This window comes from Felis catus, chromosome D3 (genome assembly GCF_018350175.1).
Source record: "Felis catus isolate Fca126 chromosome D3, F.catus_Fca126_mat1.0, whole genome shotgun sequence".
NCBI lineage: Eukaryota > Metazoa > Chordata > Mammalia > Carnivora > Felidae > Felis > Felis catus.
The window spans coordinates 56,053,053-56,068,021 of NC_058379.1; the positions used below are offsets into that span (position 1 = coordinate 56,053,053).

At 41.2% G+C, this 14,969-nt stretch overlaps 1 protein-coding gene across 34 annotated transcripts in view; it reads left to right on the forward strand.

Moving 5' to 3' along the window:
* DTNA (dystrobrevin alpha) overlaps positions 1-14,969 on the forward strand; it is a 355,973-nt gene that overhangs the window by 168,978 nt on the left and 172,026 nt on the right. The window lies entirely within an intron of this gene.

Genomic DNA, 14,969 nt, shown 5'->3' on the forward strand with positions numbered 1-14,969 from the left:
CAAATCGGTGCTTTACTATTAGTCTGCAATATGCCATTGTCGTTTATCAGCAGAATGGAAAGGAATGGAGGAATTGAGAGGTGGTCTTATGGAGGAAATTGTGTGGCTTTCCACCTCCTCCTGAGTCCAGCTTTCAAAGTGTGGTTTTATTATCTACTTTGAAGAGTGGCGATTTCCGGAACAGCAGAATAAACCTCTGTTCACAGTTCTGAATAAAACAATGCAACTGACAGAGCAATGACCACTTTCTAAATCTAATCCTAAAGACACCCATGCTTGCTTCCTTTATCCTTTTTATTAACGTCAAAGCGAAGGGGCTCATTCTCTCACAATCTGCAGGGTGTGTAAATGTGGTTTATTGAGATTGCGTGTGGAACTAAAATGGTGATTTCGTTTATTTACAAGATGTTTGCTGAAGGCGGTTCCCAGGAGCTAAACTTAGAGCCCTTTGAAAATATCAGTAAATCAACTTGTCTGGTGTAACATTCTGGAGGATAAAATGAAAATGAGAAACGTCTTTACTTAACTCTATTTTCCAGTTTTGCTGGTCTGTGCCTGTTTTTGCAGTCTAGTCCATTCCTTCCCTGCTCCTACTCTACTGGTTCCATGGCAGCTGACCCCTATGGGCTGTATTTTGTACCCTGAGACTCACCCCGTTGTCTCCAGCTTCCCCAGTGACCTTGAACTCTGAGCTCCAGTAATATCACCTCTTCCCTTTCTCCCTTGAGACCTCGTGGGTGGTAATGCCTTTGGCTTCCTGCTGCTGATCTCCAAGTTCATTCACTATCCCCTGTCTAGCTCTCAGTTCTTCCATCATCCAGGTAACCATTTCTCTAGGTTAAATTCCATCTTTTTAAAATTTGTTTTTTCAACGTTTATTTTTGGGACAGAGAGAGACAGAGCATGAACAGGGGAGGGGCAGAGAGAGAGGGAGACACAGAATCGGAAACAGGCTCCAGGCTCTGAGCCATCAGCCCAGAGCCCGACACGGGGATTGAACTCACGGACCGCGAGATCGTGACCTGGCTGAAGTCGGACGCTTAACCGACTGCGCCACCCAGGCGCCCCTATCTTTTTAAAATATTTAGAGTGTTTTCTCATTTCTGGTTAGATTGAAATTGACCAACAAATCCTTCATTAATGTCTCCCAAAATTATTGGAAAAACAGAGAACAGGGATTCCTTGCTTCTCCCAAGGAAAATGATTCTTAGGAAAGGCATTTCAAGTTCAATGTGAAGTTGGGTGGTTTTTCTACACTGAAAACAATTTAACTTAATTTATTGAAGCCATGTTCTAAGCTGTACAACGTTGTAGCGTTAATTCGCTGCTACTGAGGAAATCATTGTCATATTCTTATTTTACATATCAAATTAATGGGAAGATTTTTAAATTCTCAGGTATGCACCAAATATGATTGTTACTTTTTAAAATACTCACATTGCACAGACTTCTCTACAGATGAGAACTGCTCCTTAGGGCCTCTGTCCCATTCCTGCGTTCACATTTAAGTCTAGACTTAATCTATTTGATTATGGATGTGACCTTTCTCTTTCAGTAATGATAGTTTGCGACTTAAAGATGCCCTATGATCTGATCATTTCACATCTCCTATATTAAATACTGGCTATATTGGAAAGCTAAGTGATCAGATGCCACACTGTGTCTTTTTTTTTTTTTTTTTTTTGGCAGGTAAACAATTTACCACTGTCTCAACCATCCTACTCTAAAGGGCTTCCTTGATATTACAGTAGCTTTTCACAAAATCACTTCACTTGGTTATTTTAAATGCAAGTACCTTGCCTTTTTCATTTCCTTCTCATTTATGGAGGCATTTTCCTTTTCAGTCTTTTCTCCGAGGTTATCGTGACTGTTAATCTGTCCATTTTAATGTTTTGTGGGTACATTCAAAAGGACATGGTGTTCCTCCTACCGACCATTTTCATCTATTCAAACAATGTTAATGGTAAACCTGCAATGCCTAATTGAGGATCCTTTCAGACAATGTGAAAATGCCATTACAAGCAGAATGACTTGGATCCCTTGATAACCTAAAATTGAGAGACACAGGGGTGAATAGCTTTGTGGTGTGGTTGAAGCAGTGAATAACTGATGTTCTCAAAACAAACCTTCCTTAGTTTAGTGCAGCACTGAAAGTTCTAATCATTAACATTTCTCTCCAGCTTATGGAAATGAGGCTTTATAAAGCCATATTTAAAAAAAAAACTCTCAGGGAAAGAAATGCATCCATTAATAATGCATACTACATCACACAAAAGTCTAATGAGTTAGCAAGCCAGAGACTCCTGAGGGAGTGATGCAGAAATTCAGCTTCTGGAGGTTTGGATCACATAAGTAGGAGGGGACCTATTGAAATAACCTCACTAACTTCATAACGTTGCCTGGTGGGTCAAGGGACACATGTCATAAAAGATAGCTCAGGCTGAAACCCTCCTCATGTTGGAGGAAGGGTAGGAGGAGTGGAGGTGTGAGTCCTTACACTAATGAGCAACATTGTCAATGGAGATTTTAAATTACTGCTGCCCAAATAGTTCAAGAAAGTGCTTTAAACAAGATGTAGTCAGTAGTATTTCTGCTGAGCCACAAAGTAGGATATTGGAAAAAATTACAAATGTGTTTAAAGGCAGAAATCATCTGTAATCCATCTTGGTATTCCTGGAAGCTGGCCCAGCCCTTGGCTCACTGTAGATAACTTCTAAATAAATGGTTGGTGAAGAAAGACTAAGGCCCAAAGCGATGATACCTAATGCTTACTTGTTCTTACTTTATGCCAAACAATATTCTATATACACGTATATTTCATTTCATGCTTAAATGATCCTATGACATAAGTAATATTATATTTCCTTATTTAAAGATAAGGAAACTAGGGCCCAGGGAGGTTAAATAAACTGCCTGTGGTTAGTTGGGGGGTAAAAATTCAAATCTGGACAGTCTGGCTTCAGACCCTGAGTACTTAATTATGATGTTCACTGTCTCTCATGTAATATAATCATCAATTAACTTTAAAACACAGAGCAACATTTTTTATTATTAAAAACCTTACGTCATTTCAAAACATGCCCGTGTTAAGAGATCTCGCCCTGATCGTGAATGGCCTCACTTGCAACACAAATTCTCCCTTTTCAACATTCCTATTCTCCCTTTTCTTTTAAAACGTGACTGTCTAAATCAACTTCCTGATTTATATTCAAATCTCATTATTTCCATTCTTTAAAGGTTTTATCTGAAATGAGTACTTTAAAAATCCTATTTCTCCTTTTATTTCATTTGCTTCATTGAAGAACATGTAACCTTGAGCAGCAAGTTCCTTGACCTCTCTGAGCCTCGGATCCTTAACCTCAAAAGTTATGTATAAGTTGTGAAGACCAGAAAATAATATCCATAAACAACAAAGCACAGTTACTGGTACATGGTAGGAGCCCAAGAAACAGTAGCCAATATGATCTAAATACACTAGGGCCACTCCAGTATCACAGGTGGTGATGGGGGCACCATCAACAAAATCTATTTTGTATATTCCTTAGCAAGTTATAATATTTATAATATAAATATAATATATAATAAATATAGTAATATTTCATGTATTCCTTAGCAAGCAGACCTCTTGAGTCTCAAGGCCTACTGTTGTCCCTCATCGGTTGGTCTTTGCCAGCATAGGAATCACGTGATCTGCCCTCTCTAAGCCATGCTCTCTGAGCCTTTACTTTTGCTCATGCTCGTTTTTCTGCCTGGACTCTCCCGTCACCCACACTCCTCTCCAAATCCCCCTTACCCACATGCACACATGCACTCTCCAGTGACTTGCAACACCCCAGTCATCTTTGGAGACACATCATAGCTGTTGCTGTTACCATTTCAGTTAAGTCATTGATGACCTCCGCCTGGGTCAACAGATCATCGTCAGTCCTTCTCAGAATTCACGTAGCCCTTTGAGCCATTACCAGGAGATCAGCTCCAATTGTAGACGGTAGAGAGAACAGCGATCTCATTCAGTCACTCACAGCCTCTTGTCATTTCTCACGTTACCTGTCTGTTTTCCCTCTAAAATTTTCTTCAGGGACAAATGCCAAGTTTTTTCTTTATCTTTGATTCGCCTATACCAAGCTCACAGTGGTTTCATTTCTGGTTTTGAATGAAGTCTGGAGGGTCGTTATTTTGAGATATGCTTCGGTGCTTCCAGTGTGGTTAAGATCGTAACACTTCATCCAGCATTACACGCAAAGGGTGAGCTCCCTTAGGGGAAAGGGGACCTTACAGAGGTGTGCCAAGCACCAACCCAGAGACTCCATGAACATTATCTTACCTAACTTCATATTATCCTCTCAAATTAGCTATTGTTTCCCTTCTTATTCAGATAAGAATAGTAGGGTTCCAAGAGTGTAGGTAACTTGCCGATGTCACATTTCTGCTAAGTGGCAGAATGAGAATGTTAAGCTGTATCTTTCCACTGGAGCACACTACCTCACTAAAAAAGCTTTGCAATTTAATCCTATAAGAATACGTATATAAGATAATGCTAGAATTTTCCATTTAAAGTACTTCCTGAGGAATAAGCTATTTTTAAGCCTCCAGATCTTTTTCTCATTGGCAAATAAGTTTATGTTTAGGTTGATGCTAAAATTAGCAATATTTCTGTTCAACAAGAGTTTCAACGATATAGCACCTTGTGGTTCTGAGACTATGCAAAAACCTCATGTATTGATGTGAGTGTAAGCTTGGAGATGATGTCTAATGCTGTCGACTGATAGAATTTTAGGGCTATGCATTATATAGAATCACCACCAGTGCTGGGGGCTTTTTAAGGCAAGGATTTCTGTCTCTCTTTTTTCTCTTTAAAAATATTTATGAAATGAATATTGTAATTAATTATAAAAAATTTGTTTTGGATACAAAGTTAATCATTCTGTAGACATAATGACATGCTTAGCACTTCTTAAGAGGGTATATAAACGTGTTCTGAATTTTTCTAAAAATCACACTATTCAATTATCATGTATAAGAAAAATAATTGGTATGAATAAAACTCTAAATTTGCAAACAGCAATCTTCTGACTTCATTTTAATTGCAAATATCGGTATCCATAGAGAAGGGTTTCTTCCATTGGTGAAAAATTTTGACGATGCTTAGGCCACATTTATACCTATAATGATCATTCGCTCATTTGCTCTTTAAGAATATATTACACATCTCTTAATGTTTCCTGGCTCTGTGCTAGGCACCTGGGAGCCTGAGATAAATAAGGCATAATTATTTCAGGTAATATCCTACTTTGATTTGCCATCGATTATGTCTTAGGATCACAGAATTTAAGCATCAGAAAGGATATTTCTGATTATTTCACCTAGACCCCTCTCTTAGTCCATTCAAGCCTCTATAACAAAATGCCAAAGACTGGGTAGCTTATAAAGAATGGAAATTTTTCACAATTCTGCAGGCTGGGAAGTACATTAGGGCACCGGCATGGTCTCATTCTGATGAGGGCCCATTTCCTGGTTCAAAGCAGGCACTTGCTGTCTGTGTCCTCACATGCAGAAGGGGCTAGGGAGCTCTGTCAGGCCTTCTTTATAATCCCACTCATGACAGCTCCACCCTCATGACCCAATCAACCCCACAGTCCCCTCCCACATTCTGATACCATCACATTGGGCATTAGGATTTCAACATATGAATTTCAGGGCCACGTAGCAACTCCTAATTTTACATTTGAGGAAGTTGAGGCCGAGAGGTTAAGTAGTACCCCCCAAATGAGCAGCAAAGTTGCAACGAGGACCTATTTGAGTCTCCTACCACCAAACTCCTGCCCATCATACAACAAATGAGCCAGTATTTCTATACTCTTGATCTTATTTTCCTCCAGGAGAAGTTTCTAGATGTAAGAAAAGACTCCGAAAACAAGGTTGATTTGGTTTTATTCACAAAACAAAGAAGTAGATTCACCATTCATCAAGTATTTATTGAGAACTATCAGGAGCTTTGCTAGGTGTTGGACATGTGGCTGAGCAAAACCAGAAATGTCTTCCTGGCTCACATCCTGCATATTGTCTGGTGTGCACGTGTGTGAAGCCGGAGCACAAAAGCCATAAACGGCCCTTTAACGGGAATACCAAAATAGTCCAGGTGCTGACAGGCATAATGTGATGCTAAAAATGGCAACTAAAGTGATTGCAACGTACTTGTTTCTTAGAAAAATGTAAAATAGTGCGATCTATAAATACCCTGTATATTAAAACAAAAAGAGACAGGCCTGTGTCTTTGGTCTACTACTGTTATGTGGATAACTTGTTAATATTCCAGAGTGAGAAAGAATTTTTTTTAATATGAGTAGCGTATGTACCCTGCAGTGTCTATCTCTGAGTAAAATAAATAAATATATAAATATTTTTATATTTATATAAATATATATATTTATATATTTATATATTATATTTATTATATATTATAATATATATTATTATATTATATATTATATATTATTATATATTATATATTATATTATATATTATATATTATATATAATATTATATATATAATATTATATATTATTTAATACTATATATATTATATATTATATAATACTATATATATATTATATATTTATATATATATAAAATATCTTAGAAAAACTAAGACTTCTATTCACAGCTCCCGGTTATGGCCCTGCCTGTTGAGTTCTCTCTTTTGTGTGCTGATTTCCCCTTTAATTTCCCAGAAGAGTTTGCAGAATGCTATTTACCATATGTAAGCAGGATTTTTAAAACCATGATCATCACAAGAATGGATGGAACAACGCTTTCCTATCAAAAACTAAGGGTTATGGTGTGTTTACAAAAGTTCATCGTAATGCGCTTTAATGTTAGTGCATTCGTGTGAGTGACAGCTTATGGTTTGCGCTTGTATTTTAACCATCAGTTGATTTTTGTAACTTTCAGAAGCTGACTTTTAAATCTGTACAGTTTATTTCAGGAAAATATTACACAGGGAATCTGATAGTTTCAAATGATCAAAGATAGATGAATAATGTAGCTCTCTTTTCTGTCATTCCTTACGATTCCATAACAGTAGGCTGGAATTTTTTCTGTGTTTATGTGTGCGTATCATACTATTCTTCCAATTCTAGTTGCATGGATAAGTAGGGTGGCTGTCTTTTTCTAAGAGCATGTTTTTATTATTACACCACCTTTTCCTAATATATATGAACAACTGTAGTATCACATGGTTTCCCTTCCGAAGTTGAATTTCTTCCCAGAGTAGTAGCATCCACGAAAGGCACATTTGAAGATAAAAAAGCCTCATCACCAGATAAGACTACATTCTTCCCAATTCAGCCACTGCAAATGAGCCTCTCATGACCTCAATTCAGTAGAGTTCTGTTTTATCCGGCACGGATACAGCCCCGCTCAGTTCACACACCTCCTACGTGGCCAACAGTGCCGCCGTGAGTAACACAAAGCACGCCCCCACCTGAATCGCTGGCACGTCCCCACGGCACTTTGAATTCTCCTTGGGCAAGGAACATTGGCAGACCTTAAGTACAGTGGTAAAATTATCCCGATATAAAACCCTTCCCCTCCTCTCCTAGATTCTCCCTTCCCACCGTACAAGGAGTGAAAGGGCCTAAGAAGCAGGGCTTACAGATTCCTGTCCTAACCACAGTTCTTAACAGGGATTTCTCCATCTCCTAAAGAAGACTCCTTTGAGGTTTTCCATATCCGCCAGCTCTGAGGCTGTTGTGTGTACGGGTGCACCTGTAAGCATGAAAGCTTTTCGGTAAGATATTATTAATCCACTTTCTGACAAATAGTGAAGTTCCCCACATTTTGTCTTACCTAATAACAAAGATAATAGTCCGGTGCAGCTCATGATTGCCTTCTCATTCAAATATTCAGATCCTTTCCATACTCACGCATAGAGTTCATGCTTAATATATACTAACTGCAGGAAGCTGTGGTTGCCTAGTAACCAGTGGAGGTGTGTCCGAGGGGCTAAAGAACATAAATGAATAACGGAAACACTGACATTACTTTCAGCCGGGTGACCTAAGGCTTAATTCAGCACTCGCCATTCCAGACATTTCTAATGGGCTGGCGAAACAGTAGCTTTCTCAGAAGTAGCTCATTAAATCATAAAAATGAAAATTAGCATTTAATATGATGTTCTTCTAGATGGTCTGATAGGGGAAAGGAGAATGACTGGAAAAGCAACAAGACCAGAGCCTAACGTCTTTGATACACTTTTTACAGAATACAGAATGAAATGTCTGCTAGGACTCACTGTCTCAAACAGCTTTTTCTAAATGTTTAGATTCTGTTTGATCAGTTTTGGGAGGAAAATATTTCAGTGTTTATTCAATTCTTTGGTAGTATTACCTTTTTCAAGTTGAAGTTTTTAAAGATTCTGAAACAGGGATTCTTTCCCTTTTACTTTATTTTTTTCAGTTTATTTATTTTGAGAGGGGGAGGCAGGGGCAGAGAGAGAGGGAGAGAAAGAATCCCAAATAGGCTCCATAATGCAGAGCCCAATGCAGGGCTCGAACCCACGAACGATGAGATCGCAAACCTGAGCCTTAGTCAGATGCTTGATTGACTGAGCCACCCAAGCACCCCTGAAAGGCCAATGTTTTATTTATTTATTTATTTTTTAATTTTTTTTCAACGTTTATTTATTTTTGGGACAGAGAGAGACAGAGCATGAACGGGGGAGGGGCAGAGAGAGAGGGAGACACAGAATCGGAAACAGGCTCCAGGCTCTGAGCCATCAGCCCAGAGCCTGACGCGGGGCTCGAACTCACAGACCGCGAGATCGTGACCTGGCTGAAGTCGGACGCTTAACCGACTGCGCCACCCAGGCGCCCCGAAAGGCCAATGTTTTAAAAAGCAACGTAGAAGTGGGGCACCTGGGTGGCTCAGTGTGTTGGGCATCCGACTTCAGCTCAGGTCATGATCTCATGGTTCTTGGGTTTGAACCTCGCATTGGGCTCTGTGCTGACAGCTCTCTGTGCATCTCTCTCAGCCCATCCCCTGCTCATTCTCTCTCTCTCTCAAAAAATAAATAAACATTTGTAAAAAAAATTTTTTAAAGAAATGTAGAAGCAAAGAGAAACTGGGTAGACTTAAGAGCACGTTTAGCTGGATGATGAAATCAACCCACAAAATAAAAAATTCCTGCCTGATGCCTTCTGAAGAAAACACAACCAGCAAATCAAAGTGCATCCTTATAATACCATTCTGTTCTAACTGGGTTACTTGGTTGTAAGCCTGGGATTCCAAACACCCAGGATGAAATGTTGCCCCTTCATTAAATATTTTACTCAAGAAAAGGAGGAGGGGGACATTACATTTTTCATGAAAATAGTAATGACCATCCTATTGAGTTGGAAGCGAGATGGGTATGAGTGTTTAAGGAGGAAAATAAGGTAACAAAGGAATGCCAGTGTTGGAAAGTGATTCCACCGTCAGATCCCACCCTCACAATGTGTTTCAACCTCCCTTGCCCATAGAGAGGAAAATTTGAAGAAGCACACCAGACAAGACACACAGGCTTCAGTGCTCGGAAAAAAATAGTTTTTTACTGAAGTAGGAAAAATGTTATTACTCATAACCAAATCATTTGTGTGGACTCTACCCCACATCGAGGCAAGGCAGAAAATCATCATCCACTGTTATTAAGAGGTGTGCAAAGACCTGCCATTTGACTCTAAAGCAGTGGTTCTCAGTCGTGGGCAATTTTGCCCCCCATGGAACATTTGGTGATATTGGTAGACATTTGTATTGTCATGTCTCAGGGATGGAGGAGGTGTGGAATGCTGGTAGCCTCTAGTGAGTAGAAGTCACGATTCTGCTTAACATCCTACAGTGCTCAGAATAGTCTCCTAAAGGAGAGAATTTACCTGTCCCAAAGTGTCAGTAGCATCCAGGTTGAGAACCCCTGCTCTGAAATATTAAGAACCACAGTGATTCATAGCAGGCTCCATATTAGGTTGTCTTTATACGTTAGCTACTTAGTCTTCACGGCCGCTTTGTTAGGTAGGTGCGACTCTTACCCTTATTTTTAGACGATGAAATTGAGGTTTGGGGGGTTAAGTAACTTGCTCAAGGCCATGCAGTCAGCAGGTAGTAGATTTTGAATTCAAAGTAGATGAAGCTCCAAAGATCAGCTCCTGTCAGGTCACTACGCTCCTCGATCCAAAACTACCTGCATCAACTGCCTCCTGTGTTGTCTGAAACTCTGCGTCTCCAGAGGGTCCCCGTTAGAATGCATATGTGTCATCGGAGCAGGCTGACAGGGTAGTTCATCACAGCCCGTTTGTCCCGTCAACGTCCAGAGTGAGGGACTGGGTTCTAGGAACTTGTGTTGGCTAAGAGATGACAGTGTTTGAAGGGGACAGGGTCTTCCTGAAAAAGGAAATTTCACTTTAAAACGTCCCTCTTTGGAAGGTGACATTAGTGGGGAAGATGGGATTTCAGGTCAGGGCATAGAGTGTAAAAAGGACCAAATTGTGCACCAAACGTTTGATTGTATGAAACAGAGATGCCTGAGTAGCAGGCAGTCTCCTCACACTGAGGGCGATGGGGTGACAAGCTGATTTCTCCTGTCAGAGAAGCCCTCTCTCCCACTCATTGCCTGCCCCTCGGGGAGTCTGAACTACCCCCAAGAGCAAGGGCAGCAGTTGGGCGTAGGCGGTGCAGAATCCCCAGGGAATGTGGACAATCACAAAACAGGAAGCAGACAATTCACTTCAGCCAACACATGCAGAAAAAGAAGGCCATCGTCTGGAGCATGTAAAAAGGAAACAAAGACCTGTTTTCAGAGAATGGTTTTGCTTCTCCACTCACAATTCCCTTGACCTGGTCCTTCACACAGTCTAGCATCTGCTGCTTTTCTATGCTTCCGGTGATAGCACGCTGAGCCCGGCTACCTCTTCAGGCTCTTCTTGGGAGTTGACTCACCACTCAACCTGTGCCCCAGCCACGTGGAACCTTTTGCCATTTCCTTGTCCATCAACTTTCTCTCCTCTCCCCATGAGCCTCTTGTTTGAGTAAAGAGACTTTTCCCAGAAACTCCCTGCATTCGTTTCCTACGGACATGATAACAAATGATTGCAAACTTGGTGGCTTGAAATAATAGAAATTTATTCTCTCATAGTTTCTAAAATAGAGAATTCTGAAATCAAGATGTTGGCAGGGCCATGCTCCCTCTAAAGATTCTAGGGAAGAGTCCTTCCTTGCCTCTTCCTAACTTCTGGTGGCTCCAGCGATCGTTGACTTCCTTAGCTTGTATCTGCATCACTCAAATCTCTGTCCCAATCTCCCCATGGCTTTCTCTGGGTGCGTCTTTCTCCTTGTCCTCTCCTCTTATCAGGGCCCACGCTAACCAGTAGGATCTCCTCTTGCTCCTTAATTAATTACATGTGCAAAGACTATTTCCAAATAAGGTCACATTCTGAGTTTCTTGGTGACCATGAAGTTTTTAGGGCCACTACTTGTATTAGGAGCTATAATAGGATATATAGAGAAGGAGATTTTTATAAGGGATTGGTTCACACAATTATGGAGTCTGGGAAGCCCCTGTGTCTGCAACCCAAAGGCCTGAGAAGCCGGAGAGCTAATGAAGTAAGTTCCAGTCTGAGTCTGAAGGCAGGAGAAGACCAGTGTCCCAGCCCCAAGACCATCAGGCAGAGAGCACATTCTCTCTTGCTCAGCATTTTGTTCTTTTCAAACATTCAGCGTTGGAAAGGGCAATCCGCTTTACTAAATCTACCCATTCAAATGTTAACCTCATCCAGAAACACCCTCATAGACACATCCAGAATAATGTTTAATGAAATATCTGGGCAACCATGACCCAGTCAAATTGACACGTAGAATGAACCCTCACACTACTCAATCCACTACACCCCCCCAGAAGCTTTTCCTTTATGTTTTACTGGCACCAACTGGCACAAGGTGATTGCAATAGCAGTGATTGACTTTGACCCTTCCTCGTGACCTATGGTGGAAGTACAGATAACAATTCCACCAGCAAAGAAAAATGGATATTAGGTAAGCAACAAATCCATTATATTTCCATGTATTTCTCTTTTGTGAAATAGACACTTTTGTATTAGTTTATGCCTTGTATTTGCAAGTGACAAAAAAAAAAATTAAAAATCACTCAGGCCAGCTTAACAAAATAGGAATGGTCAGGCTGCAAATAAGGGCAGTTCAGAGGCTCAAAGGATCTTGTGGTCAGGACCTTGTTTCTTTCCGCCTTTCTCGGCTGTTTTCCTCTGGTGTTGAATTAATACTTAAGGAAGCTCTATCAATGCAGTGATGAAGAAAGCCACCAGCACCTCCCACCATACAAAATCTAGATCACAGGATTAGAGCTTAGATCTGTTTCCTACAGAACTTTCATTGGTGCTGCTTAGGTGCTCTATTCTTGATAACTTCACTATACCTGTGGATGATCCAATCAATACCTTCCTCATATCCAGAAATAAATCCCTCCATTTGACCTCAGCCATCTACTTCTTTGAACCACTTGCACCATCAAAAAGAAAGCAAGCTATCTCGCTCTCCAAACACCATATCCTCCCCCTCCAGCTTGTCCTGATCTCCACACTTGCAACTCTTTGTGTTCATTACAAAGTCTTTTTGTCCTTATTCTTTCTCACTATCAAACAACCACCTTCTGTTTTTACTTCCCTCCTTGCCTGGTTAGATTCCATGGTCCGTTTCCTTTTATGTACGTACCTTCACCTCCCTGCATGTCTTTCCTACCGTCTACTCGCCAGGCAACAGCCAAGCCAAGTAGATGAACCCACTTACCTGCCTTTCCTGTACTTTCACCTATTTGGCTGAGCTTTGTCAAAGAAAGCCACGCAACTGAGCATCCTAGAGTCATGATCACGACGTCAGATGTGCTCGCAACATTCCGTGGCAGTCCTTCTATTTCAGTAGTCCGCTCATTCTACTCTCCACAATGACTAGCTCATTATTTCTCCCCTTGCATCAAAGCCTTCTCCCCATTCCTCATTCTGAGCTAGCAACCTTGCCTTTGACTTCATTGAGATGACAGAAGCCACTAGAAAGGAACTCCCTCTTTCCATGCCCAAATGTACACACATACCCTCATCTGCATCCTTCTCCCTTCACGTCACAGAAGAATTAATTTCTGCACTTTTACTCTGTATCTGGTCCCCCTTTACCCTCTTAGGACTGTGCACACGCAGTCAGCCATTTTCTCTCCCATGTCATCAGTCTGTCTGCCCTTTGTGGACCGCTGTTTTCTGCATGTAAATATTTTCTAGAGTCTCCTGTATTTGAAACATCCCCTTGATTTCATGTTTCCTTTCATTTGCTGCCCTACTTCTGCTCCCCTACGGATCCAGCTTTCTCAAAAACAAAAACTGGTTTACCCAGTCTGAGTCCACATCCTCACCTCCCATTCTTCTGTCCCTCACCCTTTCATGAAAAGGGGTTTTATTGAGGTCTTCATTATCTCCCTATTCTAAAGCTAATGAATGCTTTTCCCATTCTCATCTTACTCAGCCTCTTAGTAGCTTTCAACTCAAAGACCACCCCTTCATTCCTGAAGAACTCCCCTTCAGCTTCCATAGAAACACACTCACACGGATTTCCTCTTACCTCCCCGAACCTCTGTCTTGGAGAGGAGTCTTGGGCACGTTTCTCCATGGATGTTTTCCCCTGGCTTTACAAAAGTCTCTTGCACCTACAGCTGTCACATGTACATCTCCATTCGGGCCCTGTCTTTAGGGCTTCAAGCAGATATAGACACAGCTTATGTGACATTACTGAGGCAGTGCCTCAGAAACATTTCAAATTCAGCACTTTGCCTTGCTTACCCATTGTCGCATTCCCACAACAAGCTCCTGTAGCCAACTTCTGCATTGTCGTAAATGGCACCTCCATTTATTTCTGAATGCTGGGAGTTTTTCTTTCCACTCTTTTTTTTTTAATGTTTATTTATCTTTGAGAGAGAGAGAGCAGGAGCACAAGAGCGTGCAGAGGAGGGTCAGAGAGAGAGAAAGACATAGTATCCAAAGCAGGCTTCCCCCTCCCACGCCCCACCCCCTACCCCTCTGCCATCAGCAAAAAGCCCAACATGGGGCTCTGTCTCAGGAACCATGAGATCATGAGCTGAAATCAAGAGTAATTCACTTAACCCACTGAGCCACCCAAGCACCCATTCTTTCCATTCTATTTTCACTCGTCCTCCCTCATTCAGTCTGTACTGGGGTCCTGTCAATTCTGTCTCCATAATATATTTCAAACATGTACACTTCTCACTGTCTCCACTGGTAGCATTTTAGTTCAGAATCCACAGTTGGCCCTCAGACTGGCTGCTCTTAAAATACTCTTGCCCCTCTCCTGTCCCTTCTCCACCCCATAGCCAGGACACTCTTGTAAAAAATAAAAGTTGGATTATGTTCCTCTCATGTTTTAAATCCTTGAAACCTCCCCACAGCACTTAGAATAAATTTTAGAATCCCTCAAATCCTTGGTCTGCCAACGTCTGCATGCCATGACCCTCTGCCCTTTATGCATAGCGCTCCAAACACACTGGTCTCCTTGTGTTCCTTGAGCACACTGGGCTCTCTCCCCTCTCAGAGACCTCACACATGCTCGCCCCTTTGCTTCAAAGACTCCTCCCCCTTCTTCGCAGGTGTCTCTCAAATACCACTTTCTCAGGAAGCCTATTCTTTCTTTAGACCCCATTCCAAGCATGGACACAGACTTAATTACTCACTGTGAAGCTAAGGGCAATTCTCAAAGCTTTCCTAAAATCTTGATGATAAAATAGCTTTTATAACTCAGAATATTTAAAATTAGTCATCAGCATCATTATTCCTTAGACCATAGCCATACCGTTCAAAAGGGATCCCATATTGGCTGTTTCCCCCTGGGCCACCATGTTTTAGAACCTGGTTCCCCTACAGGTAGGAATT